Consider the following 24,567-nt stretch of genomic DNA (forward strand, 5'->3'; position numbering starts at 1 on the left):
GTGATTACCAATAAAAGCCAGAGGCGACAGGAGAAAGAAATGTTTTAAGCCAATGAGTGCTTAGGATTTGGAATGCACTGCCTGATAACGACTTAGTGAGTACAGATTCAATTAGCAAACCTTAAAACAGAATTGGATGCTCAAAGGAGAAAAAATTGCAGGGATGCAGGGGAAAAGGGGGATAGTATGTGTTTGTCTGTAACACAAAATTAACATTGGAAGAGAAATTGGACTCATCCATATTTTCCATCATAATTTGAATCATTTTTGTATTTGAAGTTGTTTCTTCATCCAATACCCCCCAACACATATGGTTTACTACTCCCTAGGTCTTACAGTTTGAAAAGGTTTTCACTGCTAATGTGGTTGCTGCAGCCCTATCCTTCTCGTGCCTTAAGACGTTATGCAGTGTGGGAGGCGAAGAGTTGCACTGGGAGTTACTGACACAGCTAATGCAGGCTAGTGATCATGGTTTTCATGAAATTCCTGCCAAATGTGAGGCGCTGGCAAATCTGATGACTCAGTAGTGCCAGTTCTGCATCACTGAGCGGATTGCAGTTTCCGAGATGCAGCGTTACAGCCCATCATAATGATTCAAAATGCAAGCTGTTGCTGTTCTCCTCATCCTTCTCCTCTTCCACCCCCTCAATCATTACTATGGCTTAGTGAAAACACAACATACAATTGATTAATTTCCGGTACTTTTCCAAGTCTGCAATAAGGTGCTCTCAAACCAAGGTCTGTTTAATTCTCAAGAAAACTTAAAATCATAGAACAGTACAGCACAGGAGGAGGCCATCAAGGCTGTGCTGACTCTTTTGAAAAGCAGCAAAGGTAATCCTACTCCCCTGCTCTTTCCCCGCACTCACTCAATTTTTTTCTCCTTTATCTATTATTCAATTCTGTTTTGAAGGTTAATAATTGAATCAGTGCCCAGCAAGCATTTATCAGGCAGTGTATTCCAAATAGAATCACTCTGGCTAAAAAAGCTTATGCTCATGTCACCTCCAGTTCTTTTGACAACCCAATCTGTGCCCTCTGGTTATGGTCCCTTCAGCTACTGGAAACAGTTTCTGTTTACTTACTTTAAATCCTCCATGATTTTTAAATACTATCAACTTTCCTTAGCATAATAGGTGTGACCTGTAATTGCATCATCACTCACAGTAATGACAGGTGCTAAGAACAGCAACAACCATTTATATCAGAGAATGCTACAGAAGGAGGGTATTCAGCCCATCATGCCTGGGCCAGCTCTTCGGTGGAGCACCTGCAATATAATAAAAATGTCCCAAGACACTTGAGTGTTATCAGATGTCTGCCAATGGTGGGGTGATAAAAATCAGGGATGCACAACAGGCTGCAACTATCTCTGGAAAGTTGTAGGGTTGGATCAGGTTACAGAGATAGGAGACTGCAACAGTAGCAGTCTGAGTTGCTGATTTATCTGTCCTTTCGGCTGGGGAAACTATCTAGTGAAATGGAGAGGGATTACAGCACAAAAAAACTCAAGGAAGAGATCTATCAAATGCCAAGTGCATTTATTTTCTCATTGGTAGTTTGTCTTTTAATATTTTGCGTTTTGTTTGCAGATGCAAGGAGAGCAATCTACAAAACACTCGCCCAATGTTTGCAAAGTTAACTGATCGGTTCTATGCAACCTGGTTCTGGAAGCAAAAATCTGTTGCTCTGTTATATCGCCCCTGTGTGCTTTTCTAAACTGTGCATATGTCATGTGAGGAAATCTGGTGCTGAGCTGGTTCAGGGTACATGCACTGTGAAGCATTTGAGTCATGACTTCAGAATGCTAATACAACCTCACAGTGTTACAAGTTCAGTGGGCAAGGTCCTTGCACAAGTGGCAGGTCACACAGAAGCAGGTGTCTTTGGTTGTATGGAGTTTGGCAAGTTTTATTTACCAGCGTTATTGACAGTATGGGGTCAGCAGTTCAGGAGTCTAAAGTACTGGAGTAACAAAGAAGTTGTAGCATCTTTTGAAGAAGATGCACTGCTGTTTGTGACTTCATTTGAGTTGAGGCATTCTGCCAATGGACTAATTGTTGGGCTTTGTTAACATAGAATGGAGTTCTATCCAGTGAGTCAGACTGTATCTGTGGAGAGAAGCAGAGTTTCCACAGAAGGTGTCAAAGACCTGAAATGTTAATTCTGTTCTTCTCTCCACAGATGCTGCCAGATCTGAATAATTCCAACGCTTCCTGTTTTTACTCCTCTTAGCTTTCTCTGCTCCATGGATAACAAACCCAGCTTCTCCAGTCTATCCAAGTAACTGTAATTCCTCATCTCTGGAAACATTCTAGTCCATCTCTTCCGTGCCCTCTCCAAAGTAGATGCCTGCTACCCAACCCATAGAAACATAGAAAATAGGAGGTGTAGGCCATTCGGTCCTTTGAGCCTGCTCCGCCATTCATAATGATCATGGCTGATCATCCAACTCGGTAACCTGTTCCCGCTTTTGCCCTATACCCTTTGATCCCCTTCACCCCAAGAGCTTTATCTAGCTCCTTTTTGAAAACATACAATGTTTTGGCCTCAACTGCTTTCTGTGGTAGAAAATTCCACAGGCTCACCACTCTCTGAGTGAGGACATTTCCCGTCATCTCAGTCCTGAAAGGTTTATCCTGTATCCTTAGACTATGACCCCTGGTTCTGGACTCCCCCACCATCGGGAACATCCTTCCTGCATCTACCCTGTCAAGTCCTGTTAAAATTTTATAGGTTTCTATGAGATCTCCCCTCACACTTCTGAACTCCAGCAAATATAATCCTAACCGACTCAATCTCTCCTCATATGTCAGTCCCGCCATCCCAGGAATCAGTCTGGTAAAACTTTGCTGCACTCCCTCTATAGCAAGAACATCCTTCCTCAGATAAGGAGACCAAAACTGCACACAATATTCCAGGTGTGGCCTCACCAAGGCCCTGAAAACTGCAGCAAGACATCCCTGCTCCTGTACTCGAATCCTCTCGCTATGAAGGCCAACATACCATTTGCCTTTTTTACCGCCTGTTGCACCTGCATGTTGACCTTCAGCGATTGGTGTACAAGAACACCCAGGTCTCGCTGCATATTCCCCTCTCTCAGTTTATAGCCGTTCAGATAATAATCTGCCTTCCTGTTTTTGCTACCAAAGTGGATAACCTCACAATTATCCACATTATACTGCATCTGCCATGCATTAGCCCACTCACTCAACTTGTCCAAATCACCCCGAAGCCACTCTGTATCCAACTCACAACTCACCCTTCGACCCAGTTTTGTGCCATCAGCAAATTTGGAGATATTACATTTAGTTCCCTCATCTAAGTCATTAATGTATATTGTGAATAGCTGGGGTCCTAGCACCGATCTCTGCAGTACCCCATTAGTCACTGCCTGCCATTCGGAAAAAGACCCATTTATCCCTACTCTATTTCCTGTCCGCCAACCAATTTTCTATCCATTGCAATACACTACCCCCAATCCCATGCGCTTTAATTTTACACGCTAATCTCTTATGTGGGACTTTGTCGAAAGCCTTCTGGAAGTCCAAATAAACCACACCCAGTGGCTCCCCCTCATCAACTCTACTAGTTACATCCTCGAAGAATTCTAGCAGATTTGTCAAGCATGATTTCCCTTTCGTAAATCCATGCTGACTCTGCCCGATTCTACCACTGTTCTCTAAATACTCTGCTATAAAATCTTTGATAATGGACTCTTGAATTTTCCCCACTACTGGCATCAGGCTGACTGGTCAAAAATTCCCTGCTTTCTCTCTACCTCCCTCTTTAAATAGTGGGGTTACATTAGCTACCTTCCAATCTGTAGGAACTGTTCCAGAGTCTACAGAATCTTGGCAGATGACCACCAATGCATCCACTATTTCCAGGGCCATTTCCTTAAGTACTCTGGGATGTATACCATCAGGCCCTGGGGATTTATCGGCCTTCAATCCCATCAAATTGCCCAACACCATTTCTCTACTAACACTGATTTCTTTCAGTTCCTCTCTCTCACTAAGCCCGATGTTTCCCAACATTTCAGGTATGATATTTGTGTCCTCCTTTGTGAAGACAGAAGCAAAGTATGCATTTAGTTGGTCAGCCATTTCTTTATTCCCCATAATAAATTCCCCTGTTTCTGACTGTAAGGGACAGACATTTGTCTTCACCAATCTTTGTCTCTTCACATACCTATAGAAACTTTTACAGTCAGTTTTTATGTTCCCTGCAAGCTTGCTCTCGTACTCTATTTTCCCCTTCTTAATCAATCCCTTGGTCCTCCTTTGCTGAATTCGAAACTGCTCCCAATCCTCAGGTCTGTTGTTTATCCTGGCAAATTTGTATGCCTCTTCCTTGGATCTAATACTATCTCTAGTTTCCCTTGTAAGCCATGGTTTGGCTACCTTTCCCGTTTTACTTTTGCGCCAGACAGGGATAAACAATTATTGTAGTTCATCCATGTGCTCTTTGAATGTTTGCCATTGCCTATCCACCGTCATCCCTTTAAGTAACGTTTCCCAATCCGCCATGGCCAACTCGCACCTCATACCTTCAAAGTTTCCTTTACTAAGATTCAGGACCCTTGTCTCAGAATCAACTACGTTTCTCTCCATCTTGATGAAGAATTCTATCATATTATGGTCGCTCATCCCCAAGGGGTCTCGCACCACTAGATTGTCAAATATTCCTCTCTCATTGCACAATACCCAGTCTAGGATGGCCTGTTCTCTGGTTGGTTTCTCAACGTATTGGTCCAGAAAACCATCCCGTATACACTCCAAGAATTACTCCTCGGCGGTATTGTGACTAATTTTATTTGCCCAATCTATATGCAGATTAAAGTCACCCATAATTACAGATATTCCTTTATGCATGCATCTCTAATTTCCTGTTTAATGTAATTCCCAACATCACCGCTACATTTTGGGGACTATATACAACCCCCCACGAACGTTTTTTGCCCCTTAGTGTTTCTTAGTTCTACCCATACAGATTCCACATCGTCAGAGCTAATACCTTTCCTCACTAGTGTGTTAATTTCCTCTTTAACCAGCAATGCAACTCCACTGCCTTTTGCTTTTTTCTGTCCTTCCTAACAGGACCAGACGACATGTGTCAGGTTCGGGTCGGGTCGAGTCCAGGTCAACTTGGATGGGGTCGGGCCGGACGCGCACGTTAAGTACTCTGCTCGTAATTATTGAAATTTTTAAAAAAAATTTACCTGAGCTGGGAGTCCAGGACGAAACTGAGTCTGCGCAGTGAGCAAGTGATGTCACTATGACGTCATCACTCATGCGCTGCAGCTTTGTGGTGCTTCCTAGTCAGAAGGCAAGTAAAGGGATGGTTGGGTCGGGTTCCTTTTTCCCGACCTGAGAAGACCTCTAATCCAAAGCCCTCACATTCTTTCTAAAGTGTGGCCACTGATTCATGGTGACTGAAGTAAGTCACGTTCCACTTTATTATTAGAGTTCCAGGTTAATTTCTATTCTTGCGCGAATTGCAATTCACATTTGTCAATTCTTATGTAATAACTCTAAACCAGACATAAACAAGAGTTTAAACTCATATTAAAAAAACAGTCAGGATTGATGCCAGGAAGCACTTCGTTTAACTAGAAATGATCAATACCAGGAACAGTTTTTGAGGTAGAGTTGTGGAGGCAACACCACTGGAATCATTCGATGTGATGAGGGCACCTAGGTTTTTACAGAAGGAAGGATGGCACAAATGGGTCAAATTGGTTCTTTCATCTGTACTTAGCTACCATAGCTTACAAATACAACCAGGAAGAGCATGGTACAGATGGAGCTTTCATCTAGCCCCCCGTATCTGTGGTGGCTCCTTGCCAGAGCAATCCAAAATAATCCCACTGTTCTGCTCTATCCCTCCCACTTCCCATAGTCATGCATCTTCCACTACTTCAAATATTTATCCAATTTTGCCTTAAAAGAATGAAATGTTCACAAACATGTTACTACTAGGGAGGGAGTACATGGCTAGTGTCACTCACAGTCTCAATAACATATGTTAAAAAGCTAAATCATTTCACACTTCAACTTCATTTGTGTAATGTGATTAAATGAAAAATACATTAGAGACGTTTTGGTTTCAAATGGCAAACTCGGTCAGTCTGTACAAGTATTTTTGAAATTCTGGTTACTTTCTAACAAGAAATAAGAGCAGTGAATGTTATCAGTTCTGCCCATATTATTTTGAATTTCCTATATTTTATGGATGAAGAAGAAGGATGCTAGTTCTAACATATCACAACAGCATCAAGCACCCCTAGGCCAGGTATCGCAAGGTTAAGAGCAATGTAAATCTCTAACTCAGCCCAACCTCAAAAACCAATCAACTGGCAAAGGGGCAATGGGCTGAATGGCCTCATTCTGTGTTGTATCATAACAGCACCCCCTGTTGCAACAGAATGTACCTTTCATTTCCACACCCACACATCCTGTGGTTTCTCCTGACAATTCTAATTTCGTAGCAAATTAAGGGACTTTTTAGGGGACTTTTGTGAAGTACTAGGAATTCAATCAACACTGTCAGAAACTCATTTCATACAAGACAACTGAAGTCAACTGAGGTGACTACCACCCCATTAGTCCTGGTTTCTCTTAGGAAAACTGCCAATCCTTGCTGAATCCACAGTCTCTTGAAGCCAGCCCCACCCAAAAGCAAAATGGCATTCAGGAAGCAGTGTTTTAAGATCTTAAGTTCTCTGAACTCCTTTAGTGCTAATTTATAAAATGACTCAATCACCAAGCGAAAAAGCCACACCTTTTACAGGAAGTTGAGGGATGAGCAGATAATATGTAAAATTTTAATTCTGCAGCAAATATAGTAAAAATTTCTTTTAAGCATTAAGTAAATACCATTTTCATCTTTTCAGTATTGGTTAGATTTTTAGTGATGATTTGAATTTAAACTGAAAGCACCCTTTATACATTTACAGCAGTAACTAAGAAAACCACAATTACTCAGAATTTAAACCTTCCGGTACAGGACTCTTATTGTGTGACAGATAACTGCCAAATAATATCAGGCAAGAAAACAATACCATATAATAAAAGCAAAATACTGTAGATGCTGGAATTCTGAACTAAAAACAAGAAATGCTGGAAATACTCAGCAGGTCTGGCAGCATCTGTGAAGAGAGAAGCAGAGTCAACGTTTCAGATCAGTGACCCTTCATCAGAACTAAAAACAATGCCATGTCTATAAGGCTTTACAATAAAAGGTGAAAATACATTGCTAGCATTCTTCATTTAATTTTCTGTTAAGTGGATCTCACTCAGAGTCCTGAATAACTTAGACAACAGGGGATATTATGAGATAGCTGAGGTGAGAGGCCTGGGAAGGTTCTGCGAGAGAATTGTGGGGGGGAATTGGTGGGGGGACGGTAGTGCAGTGCTTATGTTACTGGACTAATAATCCACAGATGTGTTTAACTCCAACAATGGCAGTTTGAGAATTTGAATTCAACTAAAACAAATTTGTAAAAAACAAAAGGCAGTTATGAGCGAGCTTCCAACCACACAGCCACTCCACCACCAAGACTGCCTGCTTCCATCTCGGTAGCATTGCCCGTCTCTGCTCCTGCCTCAGCTCTTGTGCTGTTAAAACCGTCATCCATACCTGTTACCTCTAGACTTGACTATTTCCAGGCTCTGCTATCCAGCTTCCTGCCTTCTACACCCCCTCCCCAAAACCTGAACTCGTTCAAAACTCTGCTGTCTATTTCCTCACTCCCAAGTCCCATTCACCCATCAGCCTGTGCTCACTGAGCTACATTGGCTCCCAGTTAAACAATGCCTTGATTTTAAAATTCACATCCTTGTTTTCAAATCCCTCCATGACCTTGCTCCCCCGTCATCTCTGTAACCTCCTCCAGCCCGAGAACCCTCCCTGCGTTTATTCAATTTTTGCCTCAAAAATCCCAATTTTAATTGTTCCACCATTGGCAGCAAAGCCTTTACCTGCATGGGCCCTAAACTCGAACTCACTCCGTAAAACCGAGAGGGGGTGGAGAGATTAAGACATTCCTTAAAACCTACCAGTTTGACAAAGCTTTTGGTCATCTCTCCCAATATCACCTTATGTGGCTGGGTGTCAAATTTTGTTTGATCACACTCCTGTGAAGTATCTTGGAATGCTTTACTACATTAAAACGTTAAATAAATGCAAGTTGTTGGATAGTCAAGGGGGAGCCAATTGCCTCAAAGAATTCAGTTCGAGTAGAATTGGTCAAACGGCCTAACAGTTCTGTGATTCTGTGATCTGTCTTTAGTAAGGAAGAATTCCTTGGCTACTCTCTTGGTTACGGAATAGGTTACGAAGAAAGGGAGGGGGATGAAAATAATGAACAAGAGAGAGAGTTAGGAGCAAAGACATTTGGAAACATTTTCAAAAACAGTGGTGAAAAAAAATATTGATATAACTAGTGGTACCTTAGTTACTGGATTTCAAAGAGAAAAATTATTTTTTAAAAAAGTCCTGTCAAGGGACCCCATCTCATCCTACAAATTCAACAAAAGTTTCCAGTTATCAGTATGTGCTGAAATTCCTCCAATCACGAAATGCACCAGCAATGACTGTTAGCTTGCAAATTTGCTGCAGCCAATGCTGCAATCGGAAATGACTGTCTAACCCTCAAAGAACTGACATTTCTCATTTGTAGCTCCTAATCTTCCGTCAGAGTGTGGATTACTACAGTTCAGTTATAAAACAATGTCAATTTATGCTCATTTTTTTTAAAACCAAAAGCAAAGCATGTTTTGGATCAGCTGTAACTTGCTTAAGCAAGCATTACATGACACTACATCTCTGTGCGGTATTGTGAATGCCACAACTCTTGTTGATTCCAGAGAAATAGTCGTTTTTGCTACTTCTCTATTGCGGTGTCAGTACAGGAAATATCAGCTTCTAACTTTGGTGCCTGAATCTGAAAACATATGAGAGCTTTTACATCCTCTCTGTGCATGCAATTGCAGTGTCATTTGTCAATAAGCAGGTTAAATCCTTTGATCTGTAGTCCAGTTACTGAGGATTCTGACCAGATTAAAACAAGTCAAGCAATGAATTTCCCTGAAATGTTGCAGCCGAATACTTAAAAGTAGTCATCTTAAATATAAAAAACCCTGATTTTCTCTCTTGAAGATTCCACAGGCACCAACAGCTGCAGAGTATCTTGCCCAAGTGGTCAATCTCCATGTGACCCTTGGCAGCAAACATCGACAGGATATTCCACAGTGATAGCCAAGGCAATCCTTTCTTCCATAAACACTCTATACCCTGGGGCTTTTTTACAAAAATATCATTTATTCATGTATTTTTTTTTACAAATTTTTATTACAAAACAGTTCAAGTTTGACTTTTTGGAAAGTACAATAAAGATCAGATTCCTTCGATACAGAACGAGGTGCCTCATTGCATACAAAATGGAATGGCAAGAGTAATGTACATTTGCATTACATAACAAAAACATTTTTGGTGCATACAGCCAGAGGGCTTTTTTTTTTTAACAAGAGTTCCAACCCCTTGGTATTCTGTGGTGGGAGGACCTTATACAGTGGCCTTTCCCCATTGAGCCTTTGCGACAGCTGCCCCAAGCTTCAATGCGTCCCCTCTGCACGTAGTCCTGGACCTTGGAATGTGCCTGTCAGCAGTATTCAGTCACGGACGACTCTTTGCACTGGAAGACCAGCAAGTTTCAGGCAGACCAAAGAGCGCCTTTCACCGAGTTGATGGTCCTCCAGCAACAGTTGATGTTCACCTCGGTGTGCATCCCTGGGAACGGAAGTCTTCCGTTAAGGAACTGCTCGGGATGAACCTTGACAAAAACCACTGCATCTCTTTCCACACCTGCTTTAGAACATAGAACAAAGAACAGTACAGCACAGTACAGGCCCTTCGGCCCACAATGTTGTGCCGACCCTTTAACCTACTCTAAGATCAAATTACCTACATACCCTTCATTCTACTATCATCCATGTACCTATCCAAGAGTCGCTTAAATGTCCCTAATGTATCTGCTTCTACTACCACCACTGGCAGTGCATTCCATGCACCCACCACAAAGGCATATCCCAGAAGGAGGTGGACAACGGTCTCTTCCCCAACACAGTCACCTCAAGGGCAGCGTGCGGAAGTGGCAAAAAGGATCTGACAAGAAGGGCCCTACTCACCACCAGCCAAGCTACACCTTGGTGCTTGTTTGAAAGTTGCGAAGATGAGGCATTCTGCGAAATGACTGACAATCTGCTCAGGGAACCATTCAAAAGGATCCACCATCTCTTTTTCTTGTACAGCCTCAAAGATATTACGTGCAGACCACTGCTTGATGGATTTGTGGTCCAAGGTGTTTTTCTGCACTAACTTTTCCACAAAGGATAGGTGTTACGGCAGGTCCAACTGGATGGAGCGCTCCACGGCAATGTGGCCAGACCCATCCTTCACAACACCGGGGACAGATAGAACCTCAGCAAGCAGTGACACTTGATATTTGCGTACTGAGGTTCTATGCACAGCTTGATGCAGCCGCACACAAAAGTGATCATCAGGACGAGGTTTGAACATTTTGTCACTGCGGACACGGCCCATTTTCAATCTCCAAATAAAGCGGAAGAGGACTCGGGTGACCGCCACAACGCAGAAGTGGGGTATGGGCCAGACCCGCGCCACGTACAGTGATAATGTGAGTGCCTCACGCCTGATGAACAGGTTCTTGCCTCCAATGGGGAGAGAACGCTGCTCCCACATCCCAGTCTCCATTTTACCACGGCTACACGCTCCTTCCAGTTATTGGCACACACCCCGGCCTCTCCGAACCATATCCCCAGCACCTTCAGGTAGTCTGAATTGACGATGAAGGGAACAAAGGATTGGTCGTCCCAGTTCCCAAAGAATATGGCCTTGCTCTTACCACGATTTACTTTGGCTCCCAAGGCCAGTTCAAACTGGTTGCAGATGCTCATCAGCCTGGGAACGAACAGTGGATCCGAGCAGACCACTCCGCGCAACCTCCACCCCCACCCCCCCCCCCACCCACAACCAATCCGAGGCCTTGCAACCCCGCTACCACCATCCCACCCCCCCGCCACATGGATGTCATTCATGTATAGGGAGACTTTGACCGTGCACTTCCACTGCCTGGATTGTCACCCCTCTTATGCCCACAGCCTTCCTGATGGACTCAGCAAAAGGTTCGATATGACAAATAAGGCAGCGGAGTAAGGACAGTCCTGTCAGACTCCAGATTTGATCGTAAAAGCTTTCTGATTCCCACCCATTAATTGCTACTACGCTACTGATGTTTGTGTCGAGCAGTCAGATCCAATCGCGGATTCCCTCCTCAAACCCCATTTTGGAAAGCTCGTCCATCATGTAGATGTGCGATATCCTGTCAAAAGCCTTCTCCTGGTCCAAGCTGATGAGGCAGGTGTCCACCCCCCTGTCCCGTACATAGGCGAGCGTATCCCTGAGTAGCACGAGGCTGAGATCTTCCTGCAAACACACTATACCCAAGTTGCAGAGGAGTTTACTGCGTATCTGATTCTTCCCTTTCTTTATGCCCAGAGAGCGATTGTAGCATCTAATTGCGACCTTTTTGAGATAAACTAACTCTGGAAAGATCTAAGATTAAACTTGGGACCTCTTGGAGTGTATGTATAACTAGCTCAATATCACATCGGGCAGCAGCAGGCTGGACATTCCAATGCAATACCAAAGTACAGTTGCATTATTGAAAGCACTGCCCATCAGATGATCTATTAAACAGACACTATCACTCAGATCACTATTTCAAGTTGATGCCAATAAGGGTCTCATCACACTAATTAAACAGCCAACACCTCACCATCAAACCAGCACTGTGAAAAACAGATTAACTAGCAAGCCTCGTCATCCCTGTTTGAAGGGTTTTGCTGTGCGCGTAATTGTGACTGCATTCACCTAAATTATAACGGTCATTGCAATGGAAGTTTCTCGAGCTGCTATATAAATTGTTTCTTTTTATTTTTTACCCAGCATTCAATAAAGGTATCCCAATTACAAAATTTAGGGAGTTGGCACAAATGAAGCAAGTGTTCCCAATGTAGTTGGGGAAGGAGATAACCGAAAGACTTCCCATAATCTTCCAATTTTTCCTGGATACAGGGGAGGTGCCAGAGGATTGGAGAGTGGCAAATGTGACACCCTTATTCAAGAAAGGGTGTGAAGACAGTCCTACCAACCACAGGCCAGTTAGTTTATCAGTGGTGGGCAAGGTTTCAGAAACATTGGGCTGCATTTTAAGACACTGCCGCTGAAGTAGGTGGCAGACATAAAAAATGCGGCCCGTGCACCACATCACGGAGCCACTGTGATTTCAAATGCGGTGACTCATTTGCATGGCCGCGGCGCATTTTCCCGCGTTGACGCGCCGGGGGCAGATGAGCCGTCCGGCGTCAATGCACAGGCATCATTTTTAAAAGGTTTACAGCCCTCAATGGAGATTTAAAATTTAATGGGCCATGTAACAGAAATTATAAAAATGATTGAGATGACCATACCATCCATTCTCCCAAACCCCAATGGCATATTATGGCATTCCTGGCCTTCCAACCCTCCCCTCCCCACCCACCAACCCCCCACCGGAATTCCTATATTGAAACTTTGACCTTCCACCACCCCCCCTCACCCCGCAAAGTGCGACACCTTTGACCTTTCCTATCACTCACCACCACCCCACCCCGACATTCCGAGAGCTTGTAACCCCACTGCCCCAACACAGAGAATTAATCCTCCTCCTGTCCCCCCTCCCCCAAACAGGTGTCGCGCCATGTTTCCCCGAATGTGGATTCGAAGGTGCGGCATTGTCGGTGGCAAGAATGAAGTTGGCAACGTGATGGCAGAATCGCTGCGGGCTGAATGGTAAGTAGGCATTTACATATTTTAATATAGGTCCCATCGGTGAGCGGCGGGGTGGCCACAACGAGGCCTCGCCACCACCGAGATCGGTACGGGCCTGCTGCAGTCGGGGTTGGTGGCAGACCTCCGCTGTACCGATCTTGGTTGCGCGCCCCCCACTCCCCCGTTCCCTACGGGAGAGGGGCTTTAAAATCCAGCCCAATAATCAGGGAAAATATCAACGGACACTTAGAGAGGTCCGAGTTAATTAAGGATAGACAGCACAGATTTGTAAAAAGGTAGATCGTGCTTGACTAATCTAACTGAATTTCTTGATGAAGTAACAGAGAGTTAATGAAGGGAATGCAGTCAATGTTGTTTATACAGATTTTAAAAAAGCGTTTGATAATATATATAAAATGTCAGTTGCCAGTGATCGCCAGAGCTGGCAGGCAGCCATAAAGGCGGGGCTAAAGTGTGGCGAGTCAAAGAGACTTAGCAGTTGGCAGGAAAAATTCAGAAGTGCAAGGAGAGAGCCAACTGTTTAACAGCCCTGACGATCAATTTTATCTGCAGCACCTATGGAAGAGTCTGTCACTCAAGAATTGGCCTTTATAGCCACTCCAGGCGCTGCTTCACAAACCACTGACCATCTCCAGGCACTTACCCATTGTCTCTCGGGACAAGGAGGCCAAAGAAGGAAGGAGAAGGTTAACAAAATTGAGGCTCATGGAATAGGAGGGTCACTGTCCAATTGGATAAATTATTGGCTTAAGGACAGAAAACAGTCAGAGTAAATGGTTGCTTTTCAGACTGGAGGATGGTTTTCCCCAAGGGTCAGTGCTGGGACCACTGCAGTTGTTGCTATATATGACTTGGATCTTGGAATACAGAGTAGAATTTCAAAATTTGTTGATACCAAAATTGGAGGTGTGGCAAACAGTGAGGATAATAGGAAATGCAAATAATCTAGACGAGTGGGTAGACAGGTGGCAGATGGAATTTAATTCTGACAAGTGTGTGGTGATGCATTTTAGCAGAAGGAACAGAGATGCAATATATAATTAATGGCACAGTTCAAAAGAGTGCACAGGAAGAGAGAGACCTGGGGGTGCATGTGCATAGATCTTTCAAGGTGGCAGGACATATTGAGAGGGTAGTTAGCAAAGCATATGGGATCTTGGGCTTCATAAACAGAAGTATTCAGTGCAAAAACAGGGAAGCTAAGCTGAACCTTTATAAAGCTCTGGTTAGGCCACAACTAGAGTACTGCATCCAGTTCTGGTCACCACACTTCAGCAAGGACATGAGGGTCCTTGAAAGGATACAGAGGAGATTTACCAGAATGGTTCCAGGGATGGAGGATTTTAGTTACAAGGTTAGGCTGGAAAAGCTCAGTTCATTCTCCTAAGAACAAAGGAGATTGAGGGGAAATTTCATAGCAGTGCTCAAGATTATGACTGGCTTCGATAAGTTAGACAAGGAAAAACTGTCCCCATTAACAAATGGTACAAGGACTAGGGGACACAGATTGAAAGTTTTGGGCCAAAGATGCAGGGGGAATATGAGGAAGCACTTTTTTTTTAAAAACACAGCGGGTGGTCATGAGCTGAAACGTGCTGCCATAATGGTGCTGGAAGCAGAGACACTGACTTCAAGAGGAAGTTGGATGGCCACCTGAGAGAAATAGACTTGCAGGGCTACGGGGATTGAGCCAGGGAGTGGGACTGACAGCATAGCTCTGTGGAGAGCTACAATGGACTTGATGGGTCGAATTGTCACCTTCTGTGCCATAAATGACTCTATATCTTCAGTAATCATACTGAAAACAGTAGGTACAAAAATGAGATACAACAAGCATTAAAGCATTACATAAAAGTAGAAATACTAAGTAGATTCCTATTCCACATCTACAAGCTGCCCCTTGGCGCTATTATCCAAAAGCACAGCGTTAGTTTTCATATATACACTGACGACACCGAGCTCTACCTCACCACCAATTCTCTTGACTCCTTCACTGTTGGGAAATCATCAGACTGCGCATCTGACATCCAGTACTGGATGAGCAGAAATTTACTCGAATTCAATATTGGGAAGACTGAAGCCATAGTTTACGGTCTCCACTCCAAACTCTGTTCCCTAGCAACTGACTCCATTCCTCACTCGCAACATTCTAAGATTAAGTCAGTCTGTTTGCAACCTTGGTGTCACACTTGACCCCAAGATGAGCTTCCGAACTCATATGCATACAATTACTAACACCACCTATCCAACTCCATAACATTGCTGACTTCACCCATCTCAGTTCATCTGCTACAGTAACTGTCTTTCATGCCTTAGTTATTTTTTTTTTTTATTCATTCACGAGATGTGAGCATCGCTGGCCAGGCCAGCATTTATTGCCCATCCGGAATTGCACTTGAGAAGGTGGTGGTGAGCTGCCTTCTTGAACCGCTGCAGTCCATGTGGGGTAGGTACATCCACAGTGCTGTTAGGAAGGGAGTTCCAGGATTTTGATCCAGCAACAGTGAAGGAACGGCGATATAGTTCCAAGTCAGGATGGTGTGTGACTTGGAGGGGAACTTGCAGGTGGTGGTATTCCCATGTATTTGCTGCCCTTGTCCTTCTAGTTGGTAGAGGTCGCGGGTTTGGAAGGTGCTGTCCAAGGAGCCTTGGTGTATTGCTGCAGTGCATCTTGTAGATGGTACACACTGCTGCCACTGTGCGTCGGTGGTGGAGGGAGTGAATGTTTGCAGATGGGGTGCCAATCAAGCGGGCTGCTTTATCCTGGATGGTGTCGAGCTTCTTGAGTGTTGTTGGAGCTGCACCCATCCAGGCAAGTGGAGAGTATTCCATCACACTCCTGACTTGTGCCTTGTAGATTGTAGACAGGCTTTGGGGAGTCAGGTGAGTTACTCGCCTCAAGATTCCTCGCCTCTGACCTGCTCTTGTAGCCACGGTATTTATATGGCTACTCCAGTTCAGTTTTCGGTCAATGGTAGCCCCCAGGATGTTGATAGTGGGGAATTCAGCGATGGTAATGCAGTTGAGTGTCAAGGGGAGATGGTTAGATTCTCTTTTGTTGGAGATGGTCATTGCCTGGCACTTGTGTGGCGCAAATGTTACTTGCTACTTATCAGCCCAAGCCTGGATATTGTCCACGTCTTGCTGCATTTCTACACGGACTGCTTCAGTATCTGAGGAGCTGCGAATGGTGCTGAACATTGTGCAATCATCAGCGAACATCCCCACTTCGGACCTTATGATTGAAGGAAGGTCATTGATGAAGCAGCTGAAGATGGTTGGGCCTCAGACACTACCCTGAGGTATTCCTGCAGTGATGTCCTGGAGCTCAGATGATTGACCTCCAACAACCACAACCATCTTCCTTTGCGCTCGGTATGACTCCAGCCAGCGGAGGGTTTTCCCCGATTCCCATTGACCTCAGTTTTGCTCGGGCCCCTTGATGCCATACTCGGTCAAATGCTGCCTTGATGTCAAGGGCAGTCACTCTCACCTCACCTCTGGAGTTTAGCTCTTTTGTCCATGTTTGAACCAAGGCTGTAATGAAGTCAGGAGCTGAGTGGCCCTGGCGGAACCCAAACTGAGCATCACTGAGCAGGTTGTTGGTAAGCAAGTGCCGCTTGATGGCACTGTTGATGACACCTTCCATCACCTTACTGATGATTGAGAGTAGGCTAATGGGGCGGTAGTTGGCCGGGTTGAATTTGTCCTGCTTTTTGTGTACAGGACATACCTGGGCAATTTTCCACATTGTAGGGTAGATGCCAGTGTTGTAGCTGTACTGGAACAGCTTGGCTAGGGGCGTGGCAAGTTCTGGAGCACAGGTCTTCAGTACTATTGCCGGAATATTGTCAGGGCCCATAGCTTTTGCAGTATCCAGTGCCTTCAGTCCTTTCTTGATATCACATGGAGTGAATCGAATTGGCTGAAGTTTGGCATCTGTGATGCTGGGGACTTCAGGAGGAGGCCGAGATGGATCATCATCTCGGCACTTCAGGCTGAAGATTGTTGCAAATGCTTCAGCCTTATCTTTCGCACTGATGTGCTGGGCTCCTCCATCATTGAGGATGGGGATATTTGTGGAGCCAACTCCTCCAGTTAGTTTTTTAATTGTCCACCATCATTCACGGCTGGAAATGGCAGGACTGCAGAGCTTAGATCTGATCTGTTGGTTATGGGATCGCTTAGCTTTGTCTATCGCATGCTGCTTACGCAGTTTGTCATGCAAGTAGTCCTGGGTTGTAGCTTCACCAGGTTGACACCTCATTTTGAGGTATGCCTGGTGCTGCTCCTGGCATGCCCTCCTGCACTCTTCATTGAACCAGGGTTGGTCTCCTGGCTTGATGGTAATGGTAGAGTGGGGGATATGCCGGGCCATGAGGTTACAGATTGTGGTTGAGTACAATTCTGCTGCTGCTGATGGCCCACAGCGCCTCATGGATGCCCAGTTTTGCATTGCTAGATCCGTCCGAAATCTATCCCATTCAGCACAGTGATAGTGCCACGCAACACGATGGACGGTATCCTCAATGTGAAGGCGGGACTTCGTCTCCACAAGGACTGTGCGGTGGTCACTCCTACCAATACGGTCATGGACAAATGCATCCGTGGCAGGCAGATTGGTGAGGATGAGGTAGAGTATGTTCTTCCCTAGTGTTGGTTCCCCCACCACCTGCCGCAGACCCAGTCTAGCAGCCATGTCCTTTAGGACTCAGCCAGCTCGGTCAGTAGTGGTGCTACCAAGCCACTCATGGTAACGGACATTGAAGTCCCCCACCCAGAGTACATTTTGCGCCCTTGCCACCCTCAGTGCTTCCTCCAAGTGGAATTCAACATGGAGGAGTACTGAGTCATCAGCTGAGGGAAGGCGGTAGGTGGTAATCAGTAGGAGGTTACCTTGCCCATATTTGACCTGATGCCATGAGACTTCATGAGGTCCGGAGTCGATGTTGAGGACTCCCAGGGCAACTCCCTCCCGACTGTATACCACTGTGCCACCACCTCTGCCGGGTCTGACCTGCCGGTGGGACAGGATGTACCCGGGGATGGTAATGGCAGTGTCTGGGACATTGTCTGTTAGGTACGATTCCGTGAGTATGACTATGTCAGGCTGTTGCTTGACTAGTCTGTGGGACAGCTCTCCCAACTTTGGCACAAGCCCCCAGATGTTAGTAAGGAGGACTTTGCAGGGTCGCCAGGGCTGGGTTTGCCGTTGTCGTTTCCGGTGCCTGGGTCTATGCCAGGTGGTCCGTCCGGTTTCATTCCTTTTTATGGACTTTGTAGTGGTTAGGTACAACTGAGTGGCTTGCTAGGCCATTTCAGAGGGCATGTAAGAGTTAACCACATTGCTATGTTATCTCTCGACATGACTATTCGGACACATTCCTGGCTGGCCTCCTACATTCTACCTTCTGCAAACTTGAGGTCATCCAAAAGTTTGCTGCCTGTGTCTTAATGCGCATCGAGTCCTGTTCACCTATCACCCTGTGCTCATTGACCTACACTGACTTCGAGTCAAGCAATACCTTGATTCTAAAATTTTCATCCTTGTTTTCAAATTCGTCCATGTCCTCAGCCCTTTCCATCTCCTCCAGCTGCACAACCCTCCGAGATATCTGCATTCCTCTAATTCTGGTCTCTTGTGCATCTCCGATTTTAATCGCTCCACCATTGGTGGCCACGGCCACAGTTGCCTCGGTCCCAAGCTCTGGATTACCCTCCCTACACCTCTCCGCCTCACTTTCCTTCTTTATGACAATCCTCAAAGCCTTTCACTTTGACCAAACTTTTAGTCATCTGACCTAATATCACCTTACATGACTCGGTATCATATTTTATTATGTTCCTGTGAAGCCCCTTGGGGCATATTATGTTAAAGGGTGCCATGTAAATATAAGCTGCTGTTAACTCTGAAGTACAAAACACATTCAGTCTTGTATAATACAACATTTCATACCCCCAATGACTCACACAAGGTTTTACTAACATGAACTCTTTGGCGCAGACAAAGATGATGTCAGAATTACCAGTGAAGAGTGAGTTTTGAGAGTGACAAGCAGAATTTATAGCATTAAGCAATTCAGGCACAACAACCTAGTAAATGGGCATCGATCAGGATTCAGAAACAAAAAGTCTTTCCTCACTTGGTCTGCAACACTGCAAAGCTAGTTTTGTATTATGACGCCAAAAAAGTATTTCTACTCAAATGGTACTTTTGTGGCTAAACACAAGCTTTATAGAAAGAGCTTGCCTCTATATGGTATCTTCCACAACATAAAGGACATGCCAAAGGTCTTCACTTTTAAAGTACCATCATTGATATAATATTGGGAAACATGACAGACAGTTTCAACACAGCAGTGAGATAAAATGGACAGGAAATCATCCTAAGTGATGCTGGTTGAGAGATAAGTGTCAGACAGGACAACAGAAGAATTCCCCTGCTCTGCACATTGGTGCTATAGAATCTCAGGTAGGGCCTCAGATAACATCTCATCCAAAAGATAGCATTCCAACCATGCAGCTCAATACTGCAATGACGTTTAGCCTAGATTATGTGCCCAAGTTGTGCAGAGGGCTTGAAGCCATAACCCCTTGACTTAGAGGTGAGCGCGCCATCACGGAACCAAAGTTGGCACAGCAGTACAGAAGCCGAACAAGTTACAGATTCAGCTCCCATTTACAACTCTAAATGCAACAATCTTACAAGAAAAACTGACCTTTTGGAAACCCAATTCCATTTTCTGAAAGCTGGGGACTACAATGAGCCTCTTGAAGTCCTCTTTCCTGCCACTGTCAACAGTAACAGCACTTAAAAGCAATGGCAACATGCCTGCTCCCTCTGACTCCTTTACAGCTAATCAAATACTGGGAAGACTGAAGCCATTTCTTCAGACCCCAGCACAAACTTCGCTCCCTAGACACTGACTCTTTCCCTCTCCCTGGCAACTACTTAAGATTGAAGCAGACTGCTTGTAACCTTGGTATTCTATTTGACCCTGGAATAAGCTTCTAACCGCACATACGCACCATTTAAGAGCACCTATTTCCACCTCCGTAACATCACCCAATTCAGTCGCGCCTCAGCTCAGCTGTTGCTGAAATCTCCATCCACGCCTTTGTTGCCTCTAGATTTGACTATTCTAATACTATACTGGACAGCCTCCCACTTACAACCTTCTGTGAACCTGAGGTCATCTAAAACTCTGCTGTTCATGTCCAAATTGCCACCAAGTCCCATTATCCCTGTGCTCACTGACCTACAGTGGCTCCTGGTTAAGCAATGTCTCAATTTTTCAAATTCTCATCCTTGTTTTCAAATTCTCCATGGCCTTGCCCCTCCCTATCTCGGTAATATCCTCCAACCCCACAACCTTCGGACATCTGTGCTCCTCTAATTTTGGCTTTTTGAGCATTCCCAATTTTAATCGCTCCACTACTGATGGCTGTGCCTTCAGTTGTCTACACCCTAAGCTCTGTAGTTCCCTCCCTGACGCTCTTTAAAATTTTCTTCTTTGGCTATGCTTTGGTCATCTGCCCCAATATCTCCATATGTGGTTTGGCATCATATTTTGTTTCTAATGGTCCTATGAAGCACCTTGCAACATCTCATTACGTTAAAAGGGACTATATAAATACAAGTTGTTGTTTATTGGTAGCGTAGTAATTCCATTTCAATTACTGCTGTGTTGCCTGGGTTAGGAAGGATGGGGATGGGGTGAGGGAGACAGAGTCTGAAAGTAGGGGACATAGTCTCAGGATAAGGGGTCAGCCATTTCAAACTGAGGTGGGGAGAAATTCCTTCATTTAGAGGGTTATGGACCTTTGGAATTCTCTACTCCAGAGGGCTGTGGTTGCAGTCATCGAATGTATTCAAGACTTAGATCAATAGATTTTGGACTCTTAGGCATCAAAGGATATGGGAATCAGGCAGAAAAGTGGAGTTAAGGCAGATCAGCCATGATATTCTTAAATGGTGGAGCAAGTTAGAAGGGCAATATGGCCTACTACTGCTTCTACTTCTTTAAAAAGAATTTGTTAATGTTAACTCTTCACCTAAAACTTCTCATCATTGAAGAACAACGTTAAGAGTAAGTATGAGCAAGACTGGCTTACGACAAGTGATGATGGGGGTGTTTTTTTTGGGGGGGTGGGGGGGGGGGAGGAGAGGGGGCTGCCACTATTGTACCCCGGCTGGTAAAACTGGTTTCCACTAAACATAGGGTGGCACAAATAAACTGAAGGAATTACTTTCCCAAAATAGCTAATTGCTCTTAAGCCCAGCCCTGTACTACAATTGCTGTATCAAGGTGATCCTAGTTACTGGAGCATCACAAACACTGCAGAAACAGAAATAATAACAGTCTTCTGCTGTTGCACTTATGCCACAGAGGTATTCATTTAAGCAGTTACAGACATTCCTCTACAGGAGGACAGTATTATTTTTAACTTTCAATGCAACAGATACTCCACTAAGCAAAAAATAGCACCCCACCCTCTGCAGTGCTTTGAGCAACCAACACCTTAAAATAATTCAAGTTTGGCTGTAAACCCTGAGCCGTGCCTGTGAGCTCATATATTGCAACACTGGCAACTTGTATACCACTGAACTGTTTTCAGACAACAAAAGAGCCCTTACACAAATCAATTAGACGATAAGGCTTTCTGCTGCAACTGTAACCAACAGCAGGCTTTGCCAACACAAAGCACCAAACATTTAACTCCTTAGTACAGAGCTCAGCAATGATGTCAAGACCTTGGAGAGGGTGCAGTGCAGATTTACCAGAATGGTACTCGGGATGAGGGAATTCAGTTGTGCGGAAAGATTAAAGAAATTAGGATAAAGCAGCCTGCATGTTTGGCACCCCATCCATCAACTTTACCATCCATTCCCTCCACCACCGATGCACTACAGCAGCAATGTCTACCATCTACAAGATGTACTGCAAAAACTTGCCAAGGCTTCTTCGGTAGCATCTCCCAAGTCCATGACCTCTAGCACTTTGAAGAGCATGGACAGCAGGCACATGGGAACACCATCACTTGTATGTTCTCTTCCAAATCATACACCATATAAACCTGAACATATATCATAGTTTCTGGGTCAAAATCCTGAAATTCACTCCCTAACAGCACTGTGATTGTACCTACACCACATGACTGCAGCTCACCACCACTTTCCCAAGGGCAACTAGAGATAAACAATAAATGCTGGTCTTGCTCGCGACAGCCACATCCCACGAATATATCTTTTTCTTTTAAAAAAAGCTTGTTCTCTTTAGAGCAAGAGATTAAGGGGAGATTCAAGAGGTGTTCAAAACTAAAAAGGGTTTTGATGGAATAGATAGGTGGAAACTGTTTTTGCCGACAGGATAGTTGGTAACCAAAGGATAGAGATTTAAGATAATTAGCAAATGTTCTGGGGGGGGGGGGGGGGGGGCGGGGGTGAGGAATGAGAAGATTTTTTAAAAATACGGTGAGCTATGATAACCTGGAATGCACAATCAGAAGGGAGGCGAAAGAGGATTCAATAGCAATGTTGAAAGGGGAACTGGATATATATTTGTAAAACAGAAATTTGAAGAGCAATGGGGCAGAGCAGCGGTGAGGGGCTAACTGGATAGCTCCTTCAAAAGAACCAGCACAGACATGAAGGGCCTCCTTCTGCGCTGTGATTTTATGATTAAAGTGAAAAAATTCATGCTGTGAATCTTTCAACTAACTACCACCAATGCCTGCCAACAGGACATCATTTGTTCAGCAGCAGGTAAATTTGGGACAGCCAGCAAGACTGAGCAAATGTGCTCCAATAAGAAATGCAAATAAAAATCAAAATTTTGGAAAACTTCTAATAAACCTCCAATGTTATAACATGTAATGGGTTAAACAACTCAACTTGCCAGCTCAAAGAACACTCTGGTACAGTCTAGGGCACAATACTATATTGATTGTAAACTGTCCAGTCACAAGACTAGTGCTCTCCTCAAACCACCCATTGTTGGCACATAATTGACCTTTTATACTCACTGAAATCTTTTGCACTCCTGGTTAAATGTCTCAAAATGGACATTGGGTACAAAAAAGGGCCTATTCATTATGACAAATACAAAATTGGTGGCAAGACATTGAACATCTTTTAAACAAGGTACACACTGCTGCCACTGACGCACAATGGCAGCAGGGAGTGAATGTTTGTGGATGGGGTGCCAATCAAGCAGGCTGCTTTGTCCTGGATGGTGTCGAGCTTCTTGAGTGTTGTTGGAGCTGCACCCATCCAGGCAAGTGGAGCGTAATCCATCACACTCCTGACTTGCGCCTTGTGGACACGCTTTGGGGAGTCAGGAGGTGAGTTACTCGCCTCAGGATTCCTAGCCTCTGACCTGCTCTTGTAGCCACGATATTTATATGGCTACTCCAGTTCAATTGCTGGTCAATGGTAGCCCCTACAATGTTGATAGTGGGGGATTCAGCGATGGCAATGCCATTGAATGCCAAGGGGAGATGGTTAGATTCTCTCTTGTTGGAGATGGTCATTGCCTGGCACTTGTGTGGCACGAATGTTACTTGCCACTTATCAGCCCAAGCCTGGACATTGTCCAAGTCTTGCTGCATTTCTACACTGCCTGCTTCAGTATTTGAGTCGTCGCGAATGGTGAACATTGTGCAATCATCAGCAAACATCCCGACTTCTGACCTTATGATTGAAGGAAGGTCACTGACAAAGCAGCTGAAGATGGTTGGGCCGAGCACACTACCCTGAGGAACTCTTGCAGTGATGCCTTGAAGCTCAGATGATTGACCTCCAACAACTACAACCTTTGTACTAGGTATGACTCCAACCAGCAGAGTTTTCCCCCGATTCCCACTGACTCCAGTTTTGCTCGGGCTCCTTGATGCCATACCCGGTCAAATGCTGCCTTGATGTCAAAGACAGTCACTCTCACCTTACCTCTGGAGCTCAGCTCTTTTGCCCATGTTTGAACCAAGGCTGTAATGAGGTCAGGAGCTGAGCGACCCTGGCGGAACCCAAACTGAGCGTCACTGAGCAGGTTATTGCTAAGCAAGTGCCGCTTGATGGCACTGTTGATGAAACCTTCCATCACTTTACTGATGATTGAGATTAGGCTGATGAGGCGGTAATCGGCTGGGTTCGACTTGTCCTGCTTTTTGTGTACAGGACATACCTGGGCAATTTTCCGCATTGCAGGGTAGATGCCATTAGGAAAGTTTTAGACTGCATTTTTATAAATTTTTAAGTTTCATTGCCGCTCTGTTAACAATCGAACTTACTCCCCACAGAAACAATAACACATGACCAAATTTTCCTTTAAATAAGGATGTTTATGGTCAAGAGATACAGGTGGCTAAATATCACTGTACTATTCCTTGCCACTAGGTTGCTAATCTTTGCTGTTCCATCTGAGAGAGCCACCAAGGCAAAGGTTTCTACACGGCAAACTCCGTTACCTTGCCATAGATTCCATCTGCCTTCCTGGCACGAACTCGGGCTGAAGCAGACAGTTTGCAGCCTAGGTGTCCGACATGACCTTGAACAGAGCTTCTAAGCAGATATTTTCTCCATCAAAAAGATCGCCTACTTCCACATTTGTAATATCATCCGTCTGTCCCTGCCTCAGCCCACCTGCTGCT

The 24,567-nt window shown here is 44.7% G+C and overlaps 1 protein-coding gene across 1 annotated transcript in view; it reads right to left on the minus strand.

Annotated features, from left to right (window-relative positions):
• The window catches only part of LOC137376080 (protein diaphanous homolog 1-like), a 443,374-nt gene that overhangs the window by 381,139 nt on the left and 37,668 nt on the right, over window positions 1-24,567 (minus strand). The gene's annotated exons all lie outside the window — the stretch shown is intronic.

The sequence above is a fragment of the Heterodontus francisci genome, chromosome 12 (genome assembly GCF_036365525.1).
Source record: "Heterodontus francisci isolate sHetFra1 chromosome 12, sHetFra1.hap1, whole genome shotgun sequence".
In the NCBI taxonomy this organism is placed as follows: Eukaryota; Metazoa; Chordata; class Chondrichthyes; order Heterodontiformes; family Heterodontidae; genus Heterodontus; species Heterodontus francisci.